This window comes from Corapipo altera, unplaced genomic scaffold (assembly GCF_003945725.1).
Source record: "Corapipo altera isolate COAL_440 unplaced genomic scaffold, ASM394572v1 0, whole genome shotgun sequence".
Lineage (NCBI taxonomy): Eukaryota > Metazoa > Chordata > Aves > Passeriformes > Pipridae > Corapipo > Corapipo altera.
Window position 1 is genome coordinate 28,566,787 of NW_020884872.1, and position 27,986 is coordinate 28,594,772.

Genomic DNA, 27,986 nt, shown 5'->3' on the forward strand with positions numbered 1-27,986 from the left:
TTCAGAAAATCTGCCAGATTTTTCCTAACTTCAAGATGCCACACTGCTTCTGTTGTAAGTATTCACCTGAAAAGCACAAAGACTCCATCAGACAACTCTATGTTCCTTGTGACTTTAGTCCATTTATATAAGTGAGGTGTGTGATGGCCTCTTATTGAATATTGGTTTGAAATTTAACTCAGTAGGGTTCTCCTTATCCATACCAATGCTTTGCACATTTCTGACTCACCTCGCTTGAGTCTGAAGGATTGTTTCAGGGTAGTAGCTTCCACAGTCCTTCCTTACTAGGAATTTCCAGGTGGATATTGACATTAGTTCTTGTAGTCCAGGAGTTTAGGGGCAGATAAGTGATGGCACGCTTTGCCCTGAGTGAATACTGTGCATGTAACTGTCCGCAGCACTGCAGTCACTAGCCAGACCACCGTTTCCTGAGGCCTAGATAAAAATATTTCCTTCACCACAATGACCCTAGGGGAATGAAAAAAAAAATCAAAACCAAAACAAAACTGAACTTTCCATACAGACCTTTTATTTTAAACAGCCAATGTTATATTTCTGCCAAACTTAGAAGGTGTTTTTGATTATGTAGCTTTCAACTACCATGGAATTAATATAGAAAAACTTGTGTTCTTCAGGGAGCCCTGTCATACATCTGCAAAATAAGGTTCTTTTTATGTACCTACACATTAACATTGACATCCACTCTCTCATTTAATTAACAACATTTGAATGTTGTTTCCTTTCATGTAGTAATTGTATTTTTTTCCTAAAATGATCTCTCGTTTTGTACAGATATACAATTGGAAAATGTCAAGATTTGTCCAGAAAAAAAACTATAAGGGGTTCCTTTTTGCCTCATGGTTTTTGAATCTGGCCTTTCCTAGAGAGTTTTGAGAAAAAATCTGATGTACGAAATGAACCTCTAGATTTTGACATGAGGGGAGAACTTTCTAAATTTTTTTGTTTCTTTCTTTCCGTGAGTGCAAAGCTAACATGCTGGGTCTGGAAACTTTCATGTCTTTAGGACCCTGGTAGCAACTATAAATAGTTGTGGTTGTTAATGTAGGTACACATGCTGGAGAATCTAGAGCATGTATTACATGTTTACCAAGAAGTTCAATTCCAAAGAAGGAGCAGCTAAAACTGCATTAGTAATGCTTCACTTTAGCAAGCAGATAAAGGATATATCGTGGAGGAATGCAATCCAGTGTTCACTACCTACTTGAATTTCTTTAATAAAGCCAGCGACCTCATGAATATTAAAATGAGTCCTGGGTTATGTGTCCTTATGTAAGGTATTCCTCTTGTATCTGATAAATGGTGTCCCTGTAGTTATTAAAAAGAAGAAAAGAGAGAAAAGTAAGGTTAGATCACAGGGGAAAGGTCAACCTGTTGGGAGGGTTCTTAGTACTTTTTGTTCAGTACTTTATCTAAAGAACAAGGAGATAATGTGTAAATAGTTTGTGTTTTTTAAATTAGAATTTAAGTATATGAAAGGTAATCCTTCCATTTATGAAAGATATATGTGTGTACAGTAAGAGAACACTGTAGTGATTTTTGTGGTTTTTTACTTAACTGAAAAATTTCTTCAAATTAAATACTTTTACAGATAGGTGATAATTATTCTCTTATGATAAGCCTAGGCTTTTCTAGTAATTTGTCTGGTGATTAAAATATGTATATAATTATCATAGTAAGAGAGTAGACGAACTTTACAGCTGGAACAAAAATAAACTTTTTGAGTAGCTCTGGGATAAGATATCTGGACATTTCTCCAAAATTCCTTAATAAAAAAAATAATTTATTCTGAACATTTTTCTATTGAATTTGTGAAATTATTTAATTAATAACCTTATTTTTGTGTGAGGTTTCCTAGAAGTGGAAATTTCTAAAGTTCAATCATAGACAATTTTGAAGAATATCCTTTCCAAGAAATTCGGAAAACAAATAGGAAGAAAAGACTTGTAACAGACATTTTTAACTAGCTGTATGCATCCAAATGAAGAAATAAAAGCTCTGAATGATTGTATGAGCAATATCAAAAAGTATGTTATGCTGAAGGTTTATTTCCAGCTCAAATTCTGGCACTTTTTTAGCATATATTACCTTTCTTTGTCTCTCTCACTAGTCCCCACAGTCATTTGCCTTGAAAAGAAGACATTTTGCACTGTTTCCAGAAGAAAAGCATTTTTGATCAATTAGGTCAGAAACAGCTTCTGTATTTTTGAAACAAGACCTGTGAAAAAAAATTAAAAGCATCTTACAGGTAGTAGTTTATCCCCTTTAATACCTCCATTAATATTAAATAAATCCTGCAAATATGATGTCTTGGTTTTGGAAAATATATTAATTGGGTGTGTGTCAGGAATAAAATCCAGGAACTCACTTTTAATATTTCCTAAATCAAAAGCTTCTTGTTCTTAACAGCTAGCCCATTTAGATTTTCCTTCCAATTGCCTCTTCCAAAAATCAGCTCCTTCAGCTGACTGCTGCACTCCAGTGCTGTCTGTATAGGTTACAAGCAGTGAAATACATTACAGCCATCCTCATTTATACTTGTCCTGGTGTCAATGTTACTTCCATAGATGGTTGAAAAAATACACAATTTTTCTTAATGCTCAGAGTCAAATTTACTACCAAGCAGCTCGGTAAACTGCAATGAAGGGCTGAGGTTTTTTTGGGAGTCAGACCCAAAGTACCTTTCAAAAGCAAAAGAAGACTCTGAACATGTTAGTCTTTTTCTGATTTCATATATTTCAATTTAAATCACACACATGTATTTGAAAATAATTATATAAATGCATGCAAAGTTGGTTAATTTTATTAAAGATTTTTATTATCGATAACTCTTAGGTCCTTTGATTAGTAGTCTATGTTTTGGACATTGCTAGGCAATATTTACTGATAAAGTAGGAATCACGTAACACTAGAAGACAAATCTCTTAAAAGCCCACAACTTCAAATAACTTTTCTTAAATGGATAGACCCATTAAAATCAATGAAATTACTCATGTGCATAAATTTAAGCATATGCAAAAGTACTTGAAGACAGGAGATTTAGCTCTTAATTATTTTAGGTCACTGAAGGAAATGGAGGCCACCGTGTCTCCCAGAACAGGTGACAAATCTGCTTAGAAAGGTAATATGGAAGTGGCATAAGGAAACGGTGTCTAAAGCAGTCTCATCCAGGAATACATAAGCACACTGATGCTGCCATAGAGGATCCAGCTGGGGAATGGCTGATCTAGGTAATTATATCACAAAATCGCTAGAGGAGACATCCCATACAAATTTTAGAAAATACGGATTAGGGACTCAGGTAGCTGCCGGATGCATAATTCATTCCAAATAATTTGTTAGACAAATCTCATCTCCTTTTTCTATTTGTGATTTGTACAAGAGCAGTTTATGATTTTCTTAGATTTATTATTCAGGATTATTCCCTGAATGAAGGTGTATCATTTATGAACACTTCACTGTGAGTGTTTGATATTCAAAATTTGGCATTCAATATTGTTACGTCAGTTGGTGCAGAACACATCACATGTTGTGTTTCTCTGAGTGGAAGTAACCCAAAGTCAGGTTTTCTGTTGTAAACCATCATATTTCAGAATTCAAAAATCATCTTCTATTCCCATTTTTCAGTAATCACAAGGCATCTCACAAACATTCTGGCTAAAGGCATATTTGTTCAAAATTAAAACATTATTTTCATGGAATTATTTTGTCCTATTATGTCTCTATTTATGTCCTATAATGTCTCTACTACTCAGCTATAACAAGAAGGTTTATCAAAATATATATCATAATTTAAACCCCCAAAATAACAAGGATAATTTTGTCCAGCTGTATAATCCCCCGTCTGGGATATTGTGGAAGGTACCATGCCTTATTCATCAGTCCTAATGCGTTAAGAACAAAACTTCCAAAAGTGACACCAATAATGACTTAAACTTTTAGCTGTCTAAAATCAGTCAGAGGAAGTGTTTGAGAATGAAGAGGTTCGTATACGTCTTTAGAGTATTTTCTCATATGTTCATAAAATGAGAGAGATTTCTATCTTGGTCCTGTTTCCCATATCATGGAACAAAACTTTTTTGTGGTTCTCCTGCTGCTGGAAAATTCTATGATAAATAGAAGATTGTAAAAACATGGGTAAAAAAAAGGGGGGGGGGGGGGGAGGAAACATCTTGAAATAGTTCCTGGCTCCTATTTTTTTTTGAGGAGGAATAAAATGGCTAAAGAATCAGAAGTAATATATATAGAGAAAACATAGTGCTCTTAACACCAGCAATATTTAGTAATTTCTTAGCCCTGGCTTGCAGTCAGTCATCCTAATCATCTACTCAGAACTGAACTTCTTCTTCAGTGTAGTTGAACTATATCAACAGAAACAATTTTTTCAGGGAGAGTAAATGTACCGCTATGAACAGTTTGATGAAAGACTGAATCTTTGTATTCCTGGAAAGTAAGTCTTCCTGTAACAAGCAGCTAATGTTTGAACATGTCAAAGCAAGCCTTTTAGAACAGGAGATAAGAGCGCTTGAATGATTATTGCACAGTAGTAACTGGCTAACTGACCCAAAAGAAAATGTGTACAGAAATTTATTCTAGGAGTTACATTTTCCTCAGACTTGAAAAGATCTTTATGGTGAGTCAGTACACTGGGTTTCAGTCCCACTCTCATTTGGGAGAATCGGGTCTGAAATACCCACTGTACACAGAAATATTTTATTCCTACAGGCAATGTTATTGGCATAGGCAGTGGTAAGATAATGGTTAGATCCTTATTAGGAATGGCTCATAACATAATGTCAATCTGAGGTGGGGTGTTTATTCATGGTTTTAATTTTAACTATGCTGTTAAACGCTACGCTGCAGAAGCTTTAATGTTTAAGCAACTATATTAATCTAAAAGTACTGTTATTGATAAAAATTCTTTTTCTTTTGAATTGGGGAATAACACACCATCAGAAATCTTTTATTGCTGGCATAAGTTACAGCTGTGCTAGAGGGGATAGCTACACTAACCTAGTGTCACTGTCTCAGCATGTGGCCTGTTCAAAGTCATTGTTTACGTGGACTTTCTACCATATGGAGTTATCAACATTTTCTTGCAGAAACCTCAGTGCTGTTTTGTACTTCCAGAATGACAATACAGCAAGAGAGACTTTGTTTTCTCTTTTTCTCCTTTGAAAAAGTAAAAAAAGAGAAGGAAATATGGGAAAAGAAAGAAAAAGAAAGAAGAAAGTAAAGGAAAAGAAAAATGAAAAAGAAAGAAGAAAGTAAAGGAAAAGAAAAATGAAAAAGAAAGAGTTCTCTCTTCTCTTAGTAATCCTGTCCCATTAGAAATGTATATCATAAATTAACATGTATAAGTATATACATATATTAATATATTGTAAAATCTCATATTTTGGGTATCTCACTCCTCGCTCTAAAACGCCTGAATCTGACAATGGTGGCAATTTCACCTCTCTGAAAAGGAGTAACTCTTTCTCTGAGAGGTGCCCCGTGATTGTCCTGTGGGCTGGACCAGCCTCTGCACCCAGCAATGTTTGGGCAGAAAACATACTTCTTTAGCACATGTGACATCCTGTGAGCCCCAACACACGGGGCTTTCTTAGGTGGTATTAATATGTAAGTAGGTGGTTAGGACCCTGCCAGGCATTTTTGGGCATACTGCCCAAGGCCCTGGTGTGGGTTGTGTGCAGGCACAGTGTGCTCTTGTCTGGTCCTGGGAATGTGTTCTGAGCAAGTGAGGTAGACAAACCTCTGGAAACCTGAGTAAGAGAAACTGTTCCGATTCATGTTAAAAGGGTAAAGCAAATGAATAAACATTATAAATATTTGTTAGTCCAGCAAAAGCAAAGAGCATTATTTCATGCACAATAAAGAGTAAGAGAAATAAAAGCTAAGTAAGAGAAAAGGCAAATTTTGAGCCCTCCTCTGCATCAAGAATATCATAAAAACAGCTAGAAAGATTCAGATGTGTGTAGATAAATGAATGTACTTCAAGAGTCTTTGTGAGCGTGTGCACAGAGCTCCTAATGAAATGATGTATGTTGAAAAAAGTATCACTTTGATGAATCTGAATGTTTTCCCAAAATTTGACAAATGTTGCTCTATTAAAAATCTGATTTGAAGAATATTTCCTTGGTCCACTCTGGGGCTATGAAGTCTTCTATATTTACTGCTGAAGAAAGAGAAGCCTCTAAACCTTGAGCTGCAGCTCCTCAAATCTGGGCTTCAGAAGAGTAATAATGTAGCAGTTCCAACACAAAATAGTCTCTCAAGGCTTTTATGCCAGCTAGTCCTACAAAGTCACTGGGTGGGAATTCAGTAGTGGCTGCATTCTCTTCTGTCTGCCTTCCATGTGTGTTGCAGATACATGCATATTCTGGTTCTGGAACATCACCTGTCCAGGTTTCTGAAATGGGGTTTTGAAACTCCAGTTGGTGAAAGATTGCTGAATATTTGATTTTATAATTAAGATGAAAGGAGATACCACATCAAAATACTGTAAGAAAAATTGTGTTTTACATAATTATACTCTAGCCTCCTTGGTGTTTTCATAGATCATTGATTAACTACGTACAAGGAAACCTTCCTTTTCCAAGGAAATTACATGTATATATATATAATTTTTTAATCCCTGCAAACACAGTAGCAATAGTTGAGATGGTGTGGAGATAAGCTTCTCATAGGGCTTTGGTATTGCTGGTGGAAGTATTCAGTTACTGGAACAAGTCCATCCTACAGATAATATGGCAAAATTACTCCAATGGCTAACATTGGTGGCACTAGGACAACGATTCAGATAACACAAAGCCACATACAAATAAGTATGAAGATGGGAAGCATATGTGGCTGTATGGAAACTCAAAGCAGATGGTGGAACAACTTAAGAGTAGAAAGATCAAAGTTACAGATATAACCAGTTAGATCAGAAAACTCCAGCAAAAGGACTAGTAGTAATAATGGACAATATACTGAACAAGGAAAAAAGACCATGCTGTCACAGAAAAGACAAATGCTATGCTGGGTTGTGTTAATTGGAGCATCATGTATAATACAAGAAAGACAGTTTTTCCACTGTTTGATTCGGCTGAGCTCCATCCAGAGAGCCGCTTTTAGTTTGGGCTAACACATTTTTCAAAGGATACAGACAAATAAAACGGACTTAAGAGAAGGACATAAAAAATGATAAGAGATGTTGAAAATAAGGCTGAGGAGGAAAGCTTAAGAGGTTCTGATATGTCCAGGCTAGAGAAGAAAAACCAAAAGGGAGGCACAACAACTCTCGATAATTGTATAAAAGGGTGTTACCCAGAGGAAAGGGACCAATTGTTCTCATTAGTCGCTGGGGACAAAACAAGAAGGAATGGGCTTTAAATGCAACATAGTTAACAGGGTTAAGTATTAAGAAAAACTTTACACTGCAGGAACAGTTAGGACATGAAGCAAAACCATCTAGAAGTTTTCCAGAATCACCTCCACTGCAGGATTTGAAGGCCAGACTCAGTCGATCTATCAGCAAGGGTTTAAGTTTAATGAAATCAATCCTGACAAAATGAGGGAAGGAGAAAAAAAGACCGGGCTGAATGACCTGCATGGGGTATGTTTACTGGTAATTAGCACTCTGATTCTCTGCACCCTGTGCAGTACAATGAGAGGTTTATTTGCTATTGTGATTTTTTTTCCCCTATCTGTAATCCCTGTCTTCATCTGAAAGAGAAAATGCAGACGTGTTTTCTAGGCTTAAATTAATACTGATATGTATCTGCCTAATACATTTAGAGGGGTGACCATGTTTCCAATCCTCAGAGCAGCCAGTGACTGGTGCGCGTTCAGGTGTCAGCTGGGAACAGAAGTTTTCAAATCTTCCAGACACAGGGTGACTCTTGGGTCTAAATAGTGTCTGGTTGTGCCTGACACCTTTCCACAGCATGCTTCAGGCAAGGGCAGGATTTGTCTTTAAAACCCTGTATTGCATTTGCATGGCCAGGTTTTGGCAGAAGGGTTGGGAGGTGGCTACAAGGGTGGCTTCTGTGAGAAGTTGACAGAAGCTTACTCCATGTCCTGCAGAACCAATGCCAGCCAGCTCCAGGATGGATCCACTGTTGGCCAAGGCTGAGCCAATCAGGAATAAGAGTAACACCTCTGTTATAACATATTTAGGAATGAGAAAAGAACAGTTATTAGGCAGATGAAATTGCAGCCAGAGAATAGCTGAGTGAGAACATGTGAACAACTCTGCAGACACCAAGGTCAGTGGACAAGGAGAAGGAGGAGGTGCTCCAGGCACCAGAGCTGAGGTTCCCCGTGCCCCTGCCACCCATGGAGGACCACGGGGATGCAGAGACACACCTGCAGCCTGTGGAGGAGACCCACGTCAGAGCAGGTGGATGCCTGAAGGAGGCTGTGACCCTATGGGGTGCCCAAGATGGAGCAGGGTCCTGCTGGGGACCTGCTGACATGTGAAGAGAGGAGCCCATGCCAGAGTAGGTTTTTCTGGTAGGACTTGTGGCACTCTGGGAGATCCATGCTGGAGCAGCCTGTGCCTAAAGGACTGCACCCCGTGGAAAAGTGACCCATATTACGGCAGTTCACAAAGAGCTGTTGCCTGTGAGGTGGACTTACATTGGAGTAGTTCATGAAGGACTGTCTCCCATGGGAGGGACCCCATGCTGGATAAAGGGAAGGACTCCTCTCTCTGAGCAGCAACAGAAACAACCTGCCATTGAACTGACCGTAACCCCATTCCCCATCCCTCTGTGCCACTGGTGGGGGGAGGAGGTAGGACCTGGGAAGGAGGGACAGGTGGGGGGAAGGTGTTTTTTTAAGATTTATTTTACTTCTCATTCTCCTGTTCTGATTCTTTTAGTAATAAAATTAATATTCTCACTTTGTGTGTGTTTGGCCCATGATGGAGATCAGAGAGTGATCTCCCCTGGTCCTTATCTCAGCTCATGAACCCTATGTTATATTTTCTCTCCTCTGTCCAGTTGCAGAGGGGAGTGACAGAGTGACTTTGGTGGGTGCCTGGTGTCCAGCAAGGGTCAACCCACTAAAGGCCCTTTTAAGCCTTCACCTCCATACTTTCCATAAACTAGTAAAAGCACAGTTTATACACTAAACACACACTTTCTCTGCTTGGAGCATGGCAAATGCTAAAGTAAATTTCTTTCAGGAACACAGATCCCCTAGCCCTATACTACCTGCCCGATCAGCACCATATATGTAACTTGGGCTGTTAAAACTCAAGATAAAAGCATTGTTCATCAGCATCTGTGAAATGAGCATTAGGACTAGTATCAAAATCCAGGACGCTGGTTGTTTATATTAATGACAAACTTTTTCAATTAAGCAATTCCCATGTATGAATGCAAATCAGATTAGTACTTAAGCCAAAATTCTGAGGTATCAATACACAACTAAATGGAAAGGAAAAGGGGGGGTGTTTTTCTTTTTGTTGCCTACTGCATTGAAATACTAAGTGTCCTCAAACTACTGCTTAATGACATAGACTGGAAATGAAGTAGCTGAACGAACCCCCTATGTGGACATGTTCTGCCAACAACCATTCCAGTGCCAGCAATAAATTCCCAGACTAAACAGTTTAAATTTGGCATTCTCATTTGTGATGCTGTGTTTATGCTACACTCAAGAGATTGATTCTCTAAATTCGAAGTATTCTAGCAAATGAATTATTAGAAATATGAAATTCTGGATGACAAACATATGCCTACAGTGAATTAATCTGATATTTGAATACTGTTCTTATGAAGAGAAATTTGTGGTTGTTTGAACAATAATACCTACATTCAAGGTCAGTCAGGTTTCCATTCTAATTCCTACTTTCAGGAGACTAAATACAAAGCTGACTGGAGCCTGACAACCAGCTCTCAGATGAGACAAGATGCTTTTTTTAGTAACCAATAGAAATAATTTTTTTTGGAACCAAATCTTCGTGATTTTTTTTTTTCTAAATTTCCCCTGATTAAAAAAAAGGAAAATATTTCTCTTGTATAACTAAAAGTGTTTTCAATTTAAATTGGAATTTGTCAAAGGTCTAGCTCAGAGTAGTTTAGTTATTCCAACAAGGAAAAAGGAAGAACTATGCTTGAGAATGGACTGCAAAACAAAACAAACAGAAAAAGCTTCATAAGCACTTTTAAATGTGGACTTAATATCCATGTGTAGCAGCTGGATTGACACAATGGACCCTAACGGCTCCTTCAGGTTCCTTTCATACTGTATTATTCACTCTGCAGTCAGAGTACCAAAGACAACATTTTTAGGAAAAAGCCTACATTTTTGCAAACAGCTGCACGTAGACAATGACACAGACAATGTTATCATATGACTGTCACAGTAGAAAAGTGCTCTTGTTTAATGGAAATATTTAGTGTCCGGATATAAGGTCGTCCATGGGTAACATGGGATGCAAGTCAGAGCACTCTTTGGTCCAGGGCTGTGCAACCTTTAACTGACAGATTCCATAACCAAAAATAACGTAGCCTTGCCCTTTATTTTCTCACTTGCCAGTTTCCAAAGACCATTCAAATTTAAAAAATGTTGCTTACATAACTAAGCTCATTTTCTATTAGAAATGATGAAAGATGTTTAGGATTTATTGAGCAGTTTTATCTGATTTATGAAAATCACTTTCGTCCACTCTTCTATTACAGGTGAGTGTTCTGTACTGGGAATACTGAGCTAATGCCCTTGAGGAAGACCATGTGACTGCAATTATGTATGAATTAACATGTCACAAATTTGAAGCTTTGAGAGAAACACATTTCCCAGCTGCACATTTGTGACTTCTGAGTTTGTAAATGAAACACATGAAATAATGACTTGCTCTTCCTCTCTGTTCCTCTTACATACTGGTTAGTTTACTTGCTAGATAAGTAAAGACAGGCACAAATACTTACGTAGATATTTGTCATTCACAAGGAGTGTAAATTAAACATGCCATTACTTTATCAGCTATGATAATAAATGCTTGACACCAGACTGGATTTCTCTACAAGTGATGTTATCATTGTTTTTAATACATTGTTAGCCTTTAGAGATATAGAAATAATTTCTGAATGCTAATGCTGCTAAAAGACAACACAGTGCGGGAGTAAAACGCTGCAAATAAAGACTGAACTGCTTTATAAAGCACAGGAATATGTGCTTAGTCAATGCTTTAACTTAATTTGTGCTCTGGGAGCTAAACAATAATTTGACTGATGTTATTAGATACATACTTGTTTGGTTTGTCCTGAAAACTTAAAAGTCAAGCTGAAATCAAACTCAGATGTCTTAATCGATAGCACAAACATAAAGGTAAGAAATAAATGTAGAATACACATGGTTTTGCTGTCAAATATAAACAAGTGTAGCAGATACACATACATATATATTTGTTAGTTGACTATGTAAATTGAGATGAAAGCCCATTTTCAAGCATGACCTGTGATAAACAAATGCATATAAATAAACAATAAACCAAGATAACACTAGAATAACATCAATTAAAACAATTACAACAACTTCTAGTCATCATGAAGTATTGTTTCAGTTCCATCTTAAAACATGAAAAGCTCTCGATTGTTGTTAAATCAACTGGTAACTGATTCCACATTTGTGGAGCCTTGAAACAAAAAGCTTTTTATCCCTATTTTGTATTCATTCTAGGGCATGGTAGTTCCACAGCATGAATAGAGTGTAATGTATAAGCTGCTCTAAGGGAAAGCAGCAGGTTGAAATAGTGGTCACTGATTGACACAGTACTCTAATTGTTAATTTATATCCATATTTTAAAAGTAAGACTTTGTAGGAGAAAAAAAATTATATCTAAAGTTGACACAACTGGTAAGTTGAAGTGAAATTCAGATCTATGGAATTTTACATAGCATTTGATATTATGCCAGATATACGTTTGTAAGTACAGAAAAAAACCACACAAACTCCCATAACTGAATATAATGTAGGAAAAAGGGCTTGGAATTCTGATAATCAGTCTGTGCTATTACCTACAATACTTAAACTCCCTCTTCATGCCCATTTGAAGACAGTGGGGTATAAAGGAATTTAAAAGTCTTATACATGTGTGTCTGTCTATGTATAAAATGTGCTTATTAGCTGTCTTTTCTTTAAACATATAAATAAACCAGAAAAAATTCTTTTCTGTCCTCCAAACCCATTTGTTTTTCAGGTATTGATTTCCATGTTTTCCCTAGATAAGTCTCCAGGAGTCTGGAGAACTGCTAGGATTATGACAACAAAAGGGACAAAAGATTGGAAGCCATTTAATGACAGGAGGATGGGACATTTAAATCATACTCTTTAATTTTATTTTTTCCCCCCATACACACTTACAGGACTTAAATTCTTGACAAACACATAGAAAAAGGCTCAATCAGCCCTTTGAGAAAGAGCTCTGAATACTGCCAGTTGCACAGTTCCCTAAAAAGTCTTCATGAAAAGGAGGGGGGTATCAAGATTTGATACTGTTAAAAATAAAACAAAGATAAGAGTGAGAAAGTTCAGTGGCTGTTGTTTTTTATAAATCATGAAGGCATTGTAAAGGATAGAGTAAAAAGAAGTATTTTTTACCCTTTTCCATACTTTTATAAAGGTCAGATTAAGGGGATTGCTGCGCTTCCACTGAACCCCCAAAAAAGAATACTCTGAGAATAGAAAAAAGAAGGGTGGCATGCCTAGAAAGACAAGATGCCTGTGTGAGAAAGGCGTTTTAGAAAAGAGCCTGTCGCCCACAAAGTACTGCAGCTTAAAGTACTGCAGCTTAAAGTACTCAAAGTTGCATCTGAGGCAAGCCATGGCTCCTGCAAACAGGCAGAAGGGGAGGCCTGTGTTGTACCCTCCAGTGTCCGTGTTGTTGGTACCCATCCCTGGGGAGGGCAGGATATCACCTGCTCACCCTTTCACGAGCTTGTGAATGAATCATGCCTTGGCCACAGCACTGCCACAATTTGTTACCACTCAGCATCAGCCGCTTCCCTTGTATGAACAGAGGAACAGTGCAGAAATGGTACTTTTACAGAGAGGAAACTGATGGGATGGAGGAAAAATGTCTATGTGTGTGGATTTATGACCCTGGAGACTGCAAGTCTGCTGGACCACAGCCTTGAAAATGGAGTAAGAGGACAGTAGGTCACACTTAATACTTTTGCAGAGATAGCTCACTTTCCAGTCACTCTGAGCCCTACCTCCCGTGCTGCTGTCTGCCACAATGCCCTTTTATTCTAGTTTCTTACTAAGGATGAGGATTTTGAAATCTAACGCCATGTCTGTCCAAGAGGTGAACCATGCTATTTTTAACTTCCCAGCACCTGCAAAGGCACAGAATGAAGCTGCCCTGGAAAGCAAGCAGTTTGGTCAGCCAAGCTGCCTGCAGTAGCTAACAGAGTCCTGTTTTATCCTCACAGTTACACACTTACATAAAAATCTTGTGTTTTGGTCTGTGAATTGAAAAATTTTTCCAGAGGGAAAACCAAAACACCAAGATCAAAAACTTGGACCCAGTGAAAGTAAAGGAACCAGTCTGTATCCTGATTCTCACCCTAAATATCAGGGAAGGTTTTTATAGTGGATCTACCTATCATTAGTAGTCTGATATTTAAATCTTGCGGAAGATGAAGGACTTAAAGAAAAAAAAGAGATATATTTTGTTTTGTTCATTCTTCTGGAGCAAACAAATATGAAATATGTATGCATTGAATTATGCAGTGAAATAATAATTGTAGTAATAAAAACAATGGTTGGGTTTAAGTTCAGACACATCATGATGAGAATATAGTGCTGAGTTAGATTCTGACTAGTGAGAACCTCTGATCAGAACTGAGTCTTTCTCAGAATCACTGTAGGGAGTGTAGAAAAATAAAAATTATCTGAGTTTAGAAAGGACAGATGGAAAAGTAAAAGATTAATATTACAGCCTCATGGAAATAGAAGGGTGTCTGTGAGTGAAATAATGATATTCAGTCTGCAAGTTCTTTAAATTGACAACACCAAAGCATTGCAAGGGAGAATTCTGTTTATTGGAACGTACGCTTAATCTGATTATATTATCCCCTAGTATTTGGATAGTCCTGGAGTCCTAACGTCCAACAAACCAAAATAAATGAAATTAGAAGCAAACAATCATTTGGAGAAAAGTTACATGGTAGGAGAAAATCGGCAAAAAATAGGTCAACTTTTGAGCTTGGCATACATAACCACAGTTATTTACCTTTCAGTTTTGCACCTTCATGAAGATCCATTTTTCTGAAATCAGGATTCAGAGAAATGGTCTGACTCAGTACCAGTACATCACCTAATGGGTTACCAATTACAAGAGACTCTTTTACTGTAACATGATAACCGTATGTTAACTCCACTGGAAACTAGGATAGTGTTGCAGAAAGCTTGAGCTACTGCTGAGGCATTATAACTTTATAACATGGTTGGTCAATAACTTATCTCCAATGGGTCTCAGAAATGGCAGCTGTAACTGTCTCTGGTTCTGTAACTTTAGTGTCTTTATTGTTCACACAGTTCCTTCCCTAGCATAATCCTATGATTGCTGATAGGAACCAAATACTCTTATCTGAGTATATCTAGTAGTTTTGTCCTTAGTTAAACACAGTGTATCTTCACAATGGAAGAAGGTAAAAAAGTAAGAAGAATTCTCCAAACTTTAAATTGTTTCTTTCTACTCATACAATAGGAAACAAGAATATGTCTTTTTTTTGTTGAAAAACTCTGCATTTGGTTTTGGTTTTTTTTAAAAGAAGCTGCTTCTGATACAGCAATCACATTTTACATTAATTAACCTAGAAATCACTACAAGAGAAATCTTTTTTTCAGTAACTGCACTCCAACCTTGAAATTTCAGCCAAATTCTTTAGTTAAGATATTCCAAAGACAAATAATAAGTCTTTTTTAAATCTCACAGCAGGAAAGGTTATGTTCAGAAGCAAATGAAATTTTAAGAGAGGGCACTTGGGCACTTGTAGACATGAAACTAAGCCAAGAATAGTCCTTATGTGACTGTCATGGTCAGACAAAAAAGGCTGAATTCCTGTCTCAGATGAAATCATGATTTTCTCTATGAAGTGCCTAGTTTCTGTGAAAGAAGAGAGTGAAAGTTACCTACTTCCCAAAACAAGAAGGGACTAGTGACTGAACAGCAGCCAGGAAAATCTGGGACCAGAAACCCAGGCAAAGTAAGAGCTAGAAGCAGTTGTGAGAGAACCTCTGAAACCCATAGATAATCTGAAAGGGTATAAAGGATACCTATACTGAAGATGCAGGAGGGAGGAGAGGACTATAGAGTCTTGATATCTTCTAGCAACATGGCATTCAGGTAGAAAGAATCAGCTTAATGTAAGACAGCTGAGGTGGAAATAGGGTCAAAGCTGTTCACCTAGTGCAGTCAGGTGTTTGCTGGGTAATCTCAGTTAGGCTGAGTGATCTGAAACATGGAATAGGGTCCCAAGCATTTTAAGGATTCCCCAAAGTCACAGAACATCCACTTCTCTGCCTAATTTTAAGTACTTGAAAGACAAGTATAGGTTAGGAGAACAATTATTCAAAACTGCCTATAGAAGAGAAACACATTTCCTAAGAGTAAATTCTATACTAGATAGGTTAGCCTTATTTCAAGAGAAATTAATATCTCTGCTATTGGTTATAGAGGAAGTTGAGGGAAACTAAGAGTCAGCACATCTGTGATATGCATGGATATTATATTTTGGCTTTTGTAAAGAAGAGAAACTGGCGTTGCAAGTTTCTAAGAGGAAAAAGTTGATAATTCTAAATTTTGGAAGAAGAAGGTGTTTCTGCAACTGCTTTATGGAATGAAAGTGGTGATACTTTGTTGAACCTCAGGAAAGATGCTAGATGGAAAGAGAATGAGTTAGCAAGGGAAGTGGAGCAAAAGAGCCTTTGGTCAATGATTCCATCAGGGTAGAAACCAGTGAGTGAAGAATATAAGGAGGACTAGGATTCAGGCACTCCAGGTATCTCCTTATCTTGCTTTAATGCTGACAATCAAATCATGAGGGCAGAGGGGCAGAAGAATTTGACATAACAACAACAACAAAAATCTGGTAAAGGAACTAACTCTTCTTGTTCGTCCTCTTTCAGGTTAAGGCTTTTTTCTTATTTTATTTTTTTGTTCTTTATGTTTGTTGTTGTTGTTTTGGTTTGGTTTTCTTTGTTTATTTCTTTTTTTTTTTTTAATGTTTGCTACCATTCATAGTGCATACGGAGAGATCAGGCTTAAACAGATTATTTGACTGATATTTTTCAATTTAACTGCCAAATAACTTGCTATGGAAGATAATGGTCTGCTTGAAAAACTGCTTTTTCAGGCCTCCAACAGGAGCTCCAGTGAAATTGAGAGAGGTCAAAAGAAGTCAGCTGCCATTTTCACTCCTATTTTTTATGGAAATGGGCAACAGATTGGTGAAGACATTGCAAAGGCTCTAAAGCAATCACTCTTTCAATTTGTCCAATATTAGTTTCAATAAGAACTGAGAACAGAAACAATTGCCAGCAGCCCCTACTCGATTTGTTAAGACTCACTCTTGTCCACTTCAAATCACCTTTGACATTTACGAGCTCAACTTTGCAAACATCATTTGAGTATTATTATTTTATCTGATGTCTCTATTATGCCAGTGTCTAGGATACCATCATGCTAAAAGCTATAGATAGATATCAAGAACACCATTGTTTCTTACGTCTCCACTTTGTGAAAAACAAGGAAGTTTTTGTTATTGTATATAGACCCAATACCGTCAGTGTTACCCATGCAATACATAGTAGTTTGTAAAAATTTATGTGTATATATTCAATTTAGAAAAAAGGAGGTCTAATTGGCAGACATTTATACTAACACTAGCATACTGATAGCAAATTAGCTTTTCCCTGCACCTACATTCTCCTATGCGGAAAACATCTTTGTAGAACTCATAAGGTATAACAAGCAAATAAATGGTAATAGAGATAATAATATTTAAATAAATGTAAGTTTTTACTCTTTGCAGCAGTCAACACGTTGCATGCACTCACCTCTGCAGTCACAGGAACAGGAAGAAAAATAAACCCATGTCAAACAAGATAGTGATGGCATTGACAAACATTCCTAAGACACAAATGCTCAGTGTGATTTACTCGGTATGAATCTGGTGCATGGAATTTAGGCATTGGAATAAAATGTCTGTCTGGGTCAGACTTTGAGATAGTGTCCAAGAAAGAGAGAGAGAAAATAATATCAATGTGGGATGGGTGGTGTTTTGTAACTTGTGCAGATTCTTACAGAAAAGATGCCACTTTGTCTGAAGCCAAAATTCTACATTCCATTCTGCCTACGATATCCTGTAAGGCTGAAATTCTGAGATTGTCAAAGAAAAGTGAAATTCTTTGGAACACAAATGATAGAAGAGCGGAATGGGCAGTGCTGAGGACTACATTTATATAGACCTGAATGGCTATGTGGGTTTAGTAACATACGCTGTGTCTGCAATGAATTCTTTGTAGGAATACAGAGAGAGCCAGGATGGATTTTACCATGTGGGACCCTATGTAGATTATGGCACTTCTTGTCCTAAATAAAATTGAAGAAGAAAAAAATAAATGCAAGGAAGGAAAGATAGTATATGCTTGAGAATTTGCACATAACTATTGAAGAATAATAATGTTTTTGGGAATGCTCCTCTCTGAGGGAAAAACTTGATGATAAGGAAGTTAAGGTGGGCTGAGAAAAATTTCTATAGTATTTAAAAGGAAATTCTGTTTGTAGCTCCTTTTTTTATATCTTACCTGACCTATAAGTATCTAGTAACAATAAGCTTCAGGCATTCTGGAAATGCATACTTGGAATTATTCTAACATAAGTTCTTTCTTGTGTGTTCGAAAAAATATTTAATATATTATTAAAATACTGCCATGTAAAGAGTAAAAACATATGAAATCTGCAGAATTAATAGTACAAAAAGAGGTGAAGAACTTTCCCCCCTTTTTGACTCAGGTAAAGAATAATACATTCTCTAAAGAATAAACCATCAAATATTCTTTATATGTAAACCTTCTCTCATAGGTTGCAAGTAAGCTACAAAAATTTCTATTGACTGCACTGTGGATGGATCAGTGCCACTGAAACCTTGATATTTGCTCCCACTTTCCATTTACTTTTCACTTGTGACTTTAAAATATAAGTGACAATGAAGCATTGTCTCTCTGGTATATAAATGGGAGCTTATTTCCTGCATTTACTCTGTTTTTCTTAGGGGAAAGGGGATTTACAGTTAATAACAAACGCCGTTCCACATTTGGATTATTCCTGTGTACAGTAAAAACTCCTTGAATTTCAAATAATGCCAATTTCCATCTCAGCTGGAGAGGCAGTGGGGACTCTGGTGTGTGCTTTTTATCTCTGAACTGTAAGTGCTGTGGTAAAGGACTTGACCACAAATAATCCCACGTGTCACCAAGGTCAGTGATAAGCAGATGCTTGCGGAAAGGCCCTTGCCCCCTAATCTTCACAGACCTGCCACTCCGCACTGAGACAGGCTCCATGGCAGGTGAGTTGCAGGGATCGCTTCAAGGCACAGTGGGTGCAGCTGCCCTGGTCTTTGCTCCCTTGGCAGTTCTGTGCACAAATAGAATGGAAATGTCCACCACCCTCGCTCGATTGCTACCACTAACAGGTAGGCATATGGAGAACGATTTAACTGATTACCACGTCTGTCTCTAACGGTATTTTGTCAGTTGGCAGCAACTTGCAAAAGAAGGAGCCCAACAGACAATATTAAACCCACATCCCAACATTACATAACTAAAATCTTCATAAGAAGGGAGAGACAAATAAACAGAAACAAAAATTTTGTATTTTTTTAAAGAATATATTTCTTATAAAAGCTTTTTTTTTTAATACAGGAAAATGAACAAGAAGCTTATATTGAAATTCCAGCAAAAAAATCTGTTTAAAACTATGACAAACTCAGACAGCAGCAGAGGTATTGTTTAGTTTATCTGCTATTATATTCCCTCTATTTAATGGTTTTGCCATTTTTTTTCTGGGACATCCGTTATTAGAGCATACTAATATACGTTTAATCCTAGGACAATTAGTTATATATTCCTTTAAACCAGTATCTTATTCTCTGCCAACAGAATTAAACCTAATGAAATATATCAATATTGAAGACTCAAATGATGGAAGTAACTTTTCCTACAAAATAATTACAGCCAGTAAAGATCACACGGTTAATATTACAGTGGCAATATGTTAGAGTGGGAACAGCACGGTAGTGATGTTCAAACAGGAGCCCAGCACCCCTCAACACTGGAAGCACTAATAATTTCAGCTGGAACAATTGACAATGGGGAAATGAATCATTCCCTTTGACAAGAACAAAACCATATTAAAATGTAATAGTTTATTAAACAACTGACTTCAGAAGTTAAATTACTAAATTGTATCTCCATGGGTTTTAAGAAGTACTGTCTGATCACAATAATGGATTGCCTACAAACTTTTATCTTAGCCATCGCCTCCAGAGTTTCTGTATTTAATTATTTAAACATTGTATTAATGAAACATGTTATACTGGTAAGAAAACTACTTTTATCACAGCACATGAAAGAAAAAAAATATAATGTGTGGTTTACACTGTACAACTGCATTTGCATCCCCACTGCAAATAGCAAAAAACATCCTTTCCCTGATCCTCTCTTTCCAGCTGCTCTGCAGAACTAATTTAATGGCTGCCATTGTTCTTGATTCTGACTTGATTAAAAAAAGAAAGAAAAAGGAAAAAAAGAATAGAAACCATTTAAAACCATTTTGGTGCACCTGTTGTGCTGCGTTATGACCCACTGTGATTTCAATTTATGTCACATGAGAACATACCACTGGAGCACCAGCTTGCATCATGTGCAAAAACCCTAGCAGTGCTGGAAATTGATGTCATATCACATTTTACAATGCACATCTATGTATATAATGCATAGAAGCAAGAGGCCTAAATTAAGATAAAGAAAAAGAAAAAAAGAAAATAGGCATGGTACAAATGAGGTTAGACAGAACCATTCTGATTTGTACTTTTGTCCTTTAGAGGCTGGAAACCTCTGCTGTAGAATGAAGATCTCTTGAACTATTAAGAACCCAACAGCAATAGCAGATTGTCAACTTTTTTTGATGGATCAGCTACAAGAGGGAAGCAAGACACATACTTAATTGGGTTTCGAGTGTTTGCTGACATTAGAGAGATACTGTAAATCAAGAAAACTTGGAAAGTTCTATGTTCTAGATAGGAGTAGAATCTAGAGATGGATGTCTCTGCTTATCTCTGCTCGGAGTTGAAGCCTCTCCCTCAGATTCTTTTCTGGTTCTATCTCCTCCAGCTATTATCCTGTCTTCCTCCTTGACCAACTCTCCCAAGAGGGATAAAAGAATTTGGCAAAGTGCTCTGGAGCACACAGAAGACCAAAACTTAGGTACTTAAATGGAAAATGCAGAAATGAACAAAATATTAATCATATGAGCTTACAGTTAAGCGCCTTTGAGAGCCCTTAAGAGAGATTTGGCTTGGAAATCTGCACTATGAACACACTCATTGAATAATCATGTTTTGTGGAAGGAGAATTCTAACGCACTGCAAAATCCCGTACAATCCAGTAATGCTTTTTCTTCTCACAAGGCACAAGAAAAAACATGCCTTTGCAAAGCACATTTTGCAGACCTGCAGCCTCTTCACTGGCAAAATGATGGCAATAATATTTCTATTCCTTACAGTCGTGTTGCAAATGCTAATGATTACAAAGTTCTGCAAGAACTGCTTGGAGAGCATTTAAAATGCTAAAAATGCTAAAAAGCCATTCCTTAATGGCCTAAACAGTGTGTAAAAAATCTAACTTCTATTAGGTGGCAACCATTTACAGCCAGAAGAGTAGATGCACTGTGGATTAAACCAAAGAAAAGACCCTTTTATTAGGGAAGAAAGAACAAAACCATGATCTGAGTTCTGCTTGTAACCAGTGACACTACCAGTGATGTACCATGTCTACTTTTGACCACTGTCCTTAAAAACAGATGTGGACTATTTGGAGAGTAGAGGTCCAAAGAGAATGAGAATGATCAGAAAACAAGATCTGTGAATGAAGGGTGAGAGTATCATAGTTATTCTGTCTAAAAGTTTGAGAGGGAGTCTGAGAGAAGTCTGAGAGAGAAATGATAGCAGCTGAGAGATATGTAAGAGAAAGAGAATAATCTGTATGACAAGCCCAATGTGGATAGGACAAGAAATAATAGCTTTGAGTCACAGCAAGAGGGATTTGGGTTAGACATTAAGAAAAAAATTGTAACGTTAAGGAAAGTTAAGCACTGGAGAAGAACACTCAGCTCACCTGAGGAGAATGTGGGATCTCCACTGCTGGGCGATTTCAAGAACAAATCATGCAGATATCTTTCAGGCACATTCAAGGTTCTGCCATTTATATGGACTAACTGATGGTGAGAGTTCTGTTTCCTGTGTTTCTAAGTTGTACTGTGTAATACATACAGATAGTGAGAAATGGTTTGTTTGTGTGAGAACTACAGAGACCAGCTGCTTAATGTATAGAAGCCATTAATGAAAAGCAAGCTTAATGGATCTTCCAAAATATTCACCTTCCTTTCAGTGTGGGAAGGTGACAACCTATTGCTAAAGGAATCCTGCTCTATTGACAGGAAGAGGTCTACAACATTAATTCTCCCTGGAAATTTCCTTCTGTGAAGTAGCCAAGCCTACAGGATGACTTTTCCAGGATTGTTCTCCTACTTACAAGCATCTACTGGGAAGTAGCTTACTGCACACTGAATAGGTGGTAGATGGGTTGTAATGCTGGTGAACTTGTGCTCCAGGAGTACAGGAAGGAACTTGAACCCTCAGAAGAAGGGTTCTGTTGTGCTATGACAGACAAGTTATTGAGAGTCTGCACTGAGGTCTACTCTTTGACTTGAAAGACAAATAGCACTTTGAATTCTTCTTCAGAGTGAAGTAGAGACTACAGGGCTGGAAAATGGCCAAGAGAAAGGGACTTTGCAGGGAAAGCATGCCTTATGGAAGACTCGTACTCAGCCAGGATTTCTACTTAGCTTGAGTGCCTTGCACCTGCCACATGGTATGGCCCACATATTTTAGTTTCTCTCTTTCAGTGAATAAGAGTAGGCTAGAAGAACAGTTTCAATTAAGAGTCATCTGCTCCTCATAGGAAAATTGTGGTTTGTCTGGGAGATCAGAGAAGTCAGGTTACCATGACTTTTGGGGGTATGTGATCCGTGTACGGTGTAACCAGTGGGTCTAGGATCACTGGGTTTACAGCTCATGTGCTATACAGATAACCTCTCCATGGGTAGTGGCTATTTATCTAGGATTTCTGGACAGTAGCTCATTGCTCTAACTGAATCGTGAATGCCTGGAAATACTGAACAAATGATTAGTGTCCATGAGATTTGCTTAGAACAGGAAAATAAGACTCAGCAGGGTTTTTTGCAGGTCTGTGGTAGTACTGAATTTGATTTTTTTAAATGGATATTGGCTGTTCACAGAACTACCAAAGGTAACCTTGCCCACCGTGGAAAGAAAACCTAAGCAAAAATGTAGTGTAGCATCAGTGAAAACTAGCATGTATAAATAAATCTAGAGTTGAGAGACTGGTGAAGGCCTGTAGAGAATTAGGAGAGAGCAAGTAATTTGATGATAGTATCATAAGGGATGTTCCTATTGTCTCACCTGAAGGTAGAATACAACTAGAGAGTCAGAGGAACTATGAAGATATGGGAAATCTGCGTCCCTACTCAAGGCAGCAAGTCCTACACCAGGGCTGCACACAAAACTGACAGCCTTTCCAGAATCTTGATTAGGAAGGTGCATTTATTCGAATAATAAATTCAGGAACCCCTCCGTGTTAAGAGCATCTTGCTTTCTGATGTGCTTTTGGAATCTCAGAGAACAAACTGACATGAGATCTGATCTATCCACATGAAGTAACGAGTGTTGTTTCCATGGGCCCAATGCTGCAACCACACCCATGCTCTTAGCAGAACCACACAAGGACTCATCTCTTTCATCTTGCTTCTTTATTGCACACTTCTTAGAGTATGTCAAACGAAGATGAGAAGGACCCACAGAAAATGCATGAGTGATATAGAAAAGAGGTGAAATTCAGACAGGTGTTTACGAAGCTCTGGTTCAAGTGGATCCTCAAATACTCGTGTTTGGTAGAACTGCAGCCCTTAGGCAGTGGCTGGAAAGAAGGTAGTATAACCTTTGGTGCAAAGCTGGTGCAAAGACTCCACAAAATTTTGTCCCCTTGATCATATGAGAAATTGGAGCAAAAAGTTTCCCTTCACTAGCTTTCTTCCTTTTTAACCCACATAATCAATTCTGTATCCCAAGGATTTTGTCTCTGCTTTGTCTTGGGAGCTTTCTCATGACTGTTTCTCTCATTTCCTCCTATTCTCCTGGTCTGTTTCCTCTTTCACTGAAGCAAAAATCAGTTCTAAACAACCTATAACCCCTGATTTTCCCACTAGAAAACCCCACACTACATTTATCATGGGCTGTTGTTGCATACTTGGGGGTAGGGTTTACTTGAATGCTTTTTGACATAACGTATTGGAAGGGCAGGGTTTTGGAAGACTAGAGTCCTGTTTGTCAGTGCACAACAACACTGCTGCTTGAGCCATGACTACAAGGAGTCACCCAGCAATGAGATTTTGAGTCTGGATTATTGACAGTTGCCTATAAAGCATTTTGTTCTTTATGTTCCAGGGAGTACATAGCACTTTGGGTATCTGCTGACGGCCAGTCCTTCATCTGGGAGAGCGGAGGTGTGATATTACACTTCTGCTTTATCCAACTTGTCCTCCAAGTGGTAAACATGTGTGTGGGGGTATGCACATATGCAAAGAAAGCTTAAAATAATTTATGAAGGAATTAAAAAAATCCAGGATACCATAATCTTATTTACTAAAGAAAAAAAAGAAAGAAACCAAAAAGTCCCTCCCACATATGAACACTAAACAGTACTGCACTTCAAAATACACTCGGGAAGAAGGAAACCTTACTGGACTTAAATACACTAACAAACTTACACTGCCATGAAACAGTGTATTTGAGGGCTTCAGTCAGACCAGCTATTCAGTGTTCTCCTGTTTTGCCAACATATTACGATACGAGAAAGCATTTGTAAATCCTGGTATAAGAATGTACCATGAGTTATACTCCACCCAATATATTAAACCTATAACATACAACATCTCTGAGTGTTAGGAAATTAGGTGCAATTTTCTCTCTGTTATTGAAGGTGAGGAAGTATTCATCCTCCTCTTTCCCTACCTTTGTCCTGACCCCTTCAGATCTCCCATGTCTCAGAGGTCCCCACAGCTCTTTCCACTTTCAGTTATCTTTATTCAACCAATTCCAGCAACGCTAACCCAAAACGAAAACACATCAGCCAAATTAGAATGGTGTTAAAATTGAGTGGAATTAGATGGATTTTAAGGTTTAAAACACAGATTTCTCTTTGTGCTAGCATGTAATATTTATGGCCAAGAAAGCTTTAAAATACCTTTCTCAAGATTGTTGATCTACATTTACTGCCTGGACATATGGTTTTGGATTGGAGTAGGGTAAGAGTTGATGTGGGTAAGTTGTGAACCAAAATATTTTTCCTTATTGAAATTATTTGAGAGAGGTAGCTAAAGAGTATTATACTCACACCATAAAAAAGAGGAGTTGACAATATATAGTACTTAAAAGCATTACAGTATGGTATGGATATCACACTGGGAGAAGAATATTTCTTAATGAAGACTTACTGTCGCCTTTGAAACTGGAAGGTAAATTGATGAATTTATCTCATAGTACTCAAATATCGGATACAAAATAATCTTAAAATATCACCATAATGTCATTCTTCCTATATTTTCTAAGAAGGCCTGTTCCCTGAATTGTCTACAAACTGCTCTCTTAACCCTTTAACATAAATATTCCCCCCAAATTCTCAAAGGTGATATGTAGAGAAAAGTACTTATTAAAATAACATTGCAAGCCTGGCTAAAACTGATAAAACCAAGAAATTTTCGCAGCTAAGACTGAAGCTCCATCTTTGAGACACTCCATTGTGCTTTGTTGCATTTTAATAAGTGTTCATCTGACCCTCTGCCAGTTAATTATGGGGATCTTCAGAATTTTGTTCTGGTCCCCTTGCTCTTCAGTACTGATGTGCTCCTTTCACTCCTATTTTTAGGGACCTTAAGGTGAGTTATCATTGTTAACCTGCTAACATCCAGATCTATTATGACCTTTTAGCTAGCCTACTAAGACAGCTTTTAGTCTTTTTGTCTTACCACCCTAAAGTGCAAATTTGGACCTTAATGGAATCTCTTAAGAAAAAAAAAAAAAGAGAGAGTGAGAGAGAAGAATCACAAAAAATCAGATCCCTTTTCTCCCCACCAACCTGCTAAAAAGTAGTTCCAAATTCTCAGTTCCATTAGATGAAAATCTATTTATCATTTACAGTATGGCCAACAGAATTGAGATAGTGGTGGATCTTATTTAGCCATATCCTTTGGGTCTTGGTTTTTGTTTGCTTGTTTGTTATTTGGGTTTTTTATCCCTTTTGAAGTTGCTTATTTTGCTTTACTTTGGATTTCCTATTTGAAATAAGAAGAGGTTGTGAGGATGCTGTAAATCTTCCTGTGGCACTACTTATCTTGTTCCAATTTTAAGGTGCAAGAATCCCCTTTTATCACCTCCACAGAGGTAAGAGCAATACATGTATCTAGGAAAATTTTAATTCAGGGGAGAGAGAAAGAAAAAAACCCAAACCCACCAACCAAAAAAACCTGTGGAAGAAAATGTTTCCCAGTACCTCCTGAGTTCCTGTAGCTGCTCTCTGCATCAAGATTGTGTGGGTTACTCCTGAAAGAAACATGGATTGGAGAATGAATTAATTTCCTCCAAAATGTAGCCTGTCACCAATGAGGAAACATTACTCTACTTGGTAAAGCAAAGGAACCTCTTAAGGGGACAGAAGTAAACCTAGAAATCATTAAAGAATAACAAAAAATTCTGATTATTTGGAGGTTCCTGGATACAATGATCATAGAGACAGAATTTTGAAATGCTGTAGACAAACACTGATATTATCATTCTTGTTTGAAACAGTCCTCTGAATCTTCTGAGATTCATCCATCACTGGAAAAATTTAATGCACACTATTTTACTAGTGGAATTTTCCTATTGAATGTAAATTATTCCAAAAGTTTATTTTCAGAATGTTTCATTCTTGCCTTTGTCAGACAGCTGGTAGAGGAAAAGGGTTTCAAATATAAAGAAAATTGTATGCAATGAATAACCAATTGCAGTAGACGCTAGGACATTAAATGTATTTTTATTGTGAGGACATAATGCTGCTATAACCTAACCTTCTCCACCCCCATAGGGTAAAGAACACTTAATGAGAGAGAGGATGCTTTTATTAATCTGTAGTCCATTTCTGTGTTATATAAGACTCATTAGACATTCACTAGTAATTTCTTCTCTCTACCCCTTATTTCAAAGACAAAAATACTTTTCCAACCTTTGATAAGAAAAGACTGATAAACAGTTAACTAATACACATTGTCTGGGTTTTTTCATATAATCAATAAGATCTTGACACAGTTACATTCCCTGTTATGTGGGAAGCCAACATGCTTTTTTTTTTTTAGAAAATCTTTAAAGATGTGCATTACCAGTACTTCAAACTTCTTCTGTTTTTTTGAGGATCTGTCAAACTGTATTTCTCAGAAGCAGTTTTCCTGGGTGTAGTTTTTTTCTGATAAAGTCAACCCTATGGCAGAAATCGCACTGGATGATTAGAGAGACCCTGAGATTAGCTCAGTTGATTAGAGCCTGATGCTAATAATGCCAACCTTGTGGGTTCAATCCCTGTTATGGGCCATTCATTTAAGAGTTGTACTTCATGATCCTTGTGGCTGCCTTCTAACTCAGAATATTCTGTGATACAAATAATATGATTTTCTGTTCATTTTTTTCCCTACAGTTTCCGAAGTGCCTTCTTTCCCTACTCAGGAAGTATTAGATTTCCTAGTAGCTGCTGGGCTGAGCTCTTTGGTTTTACCTCTACTCCTAAACAAAGTTAATGCTAGCTTGTTGTCTCTGCTCTTTTAGCTTTGGTCCAAAGCTCATTTTCTGATTACATTCAGACATTTGATCAACTACTTAGATGGTTCTATTAAATTTTTATTTAAAACAATAATTACAGGAAGAATACCTTCTCATAGCAGAGAATATCTCCTTGAAGCTAAGAAAGTCCCTGCTTTGTTTTTTTTTGTGAACAAGAAAGGCAACTTTCTGAAATCCTAAAACATTATCAAATGAAGGGTTAAGTGATGGCATTGATTTTTATAACATACTGTTGCTTCAGTGAACTTGAACAGTAAGCCTACGATTAACTTTTCTCTTAAATAAAATTCTAACTTTGATTTTTTACTTTTTTATTTCTAAAGAGATTGGGTAAAAATATCCCAAACCAAAGTAATTCTACTCCTCACCCCTTTAGGGCTGTGAACACAATGGGTTCCTATGCTCATACTTGCTGACAGGATGTTACTGCTTTCCTTTGATATATAATTTTATAGTATCTGCTGCTAGTCAATTGCCCTTTGATACTTAATTTTATAGTATCTTCTACCAGTTTTTTAGACCTTTTTTATTGGTGTTGGTCAAATCAGGTGTATAAAGCAAGAACATCAGCATGAGAAGTTTGAGCTGAATGAGAATGAGTTGTCCACTAATTCTGATGGTATGTTCCAAGTCCAGTGTTATGACAGATTTCTGACACCTTTTTCCATAGGTTTGTTAGCTAGTTTGTCCTGGCTTGCCCAAAGGGATACTGTGAAATCTTTAGACCCTAATCCTGCAGTC

The 27,986-nt window shown here is 37.3% G+C and overlaps 1 long non-coding RNA gene across 1 annotated transcript in view; it reads right to left on the reverse strand.

Annotated features, from left to right (window-relative positions):
• Positions 1-234: 234 nt before the first annotated feature.
• The window catches only part of LOC113948482, a 31,215-nt gene continuing 3,463 nt past the window's right edge, over positions 235-27,986 (reverse strand). Inside the window, exons 2-3 of the long non-coding RNA XR_003528167.1 lie at positions 2,107-2,236; positions 235-468 (exon numbers count right to left, since the gene is read on the reverse strand). This is a non-coding gene — a long non-coding RNA (uncharacterized LOC113948482). The remainder of the gene's footprint in view (positions 469-2,106; positions 2,237-27,986) is intronic.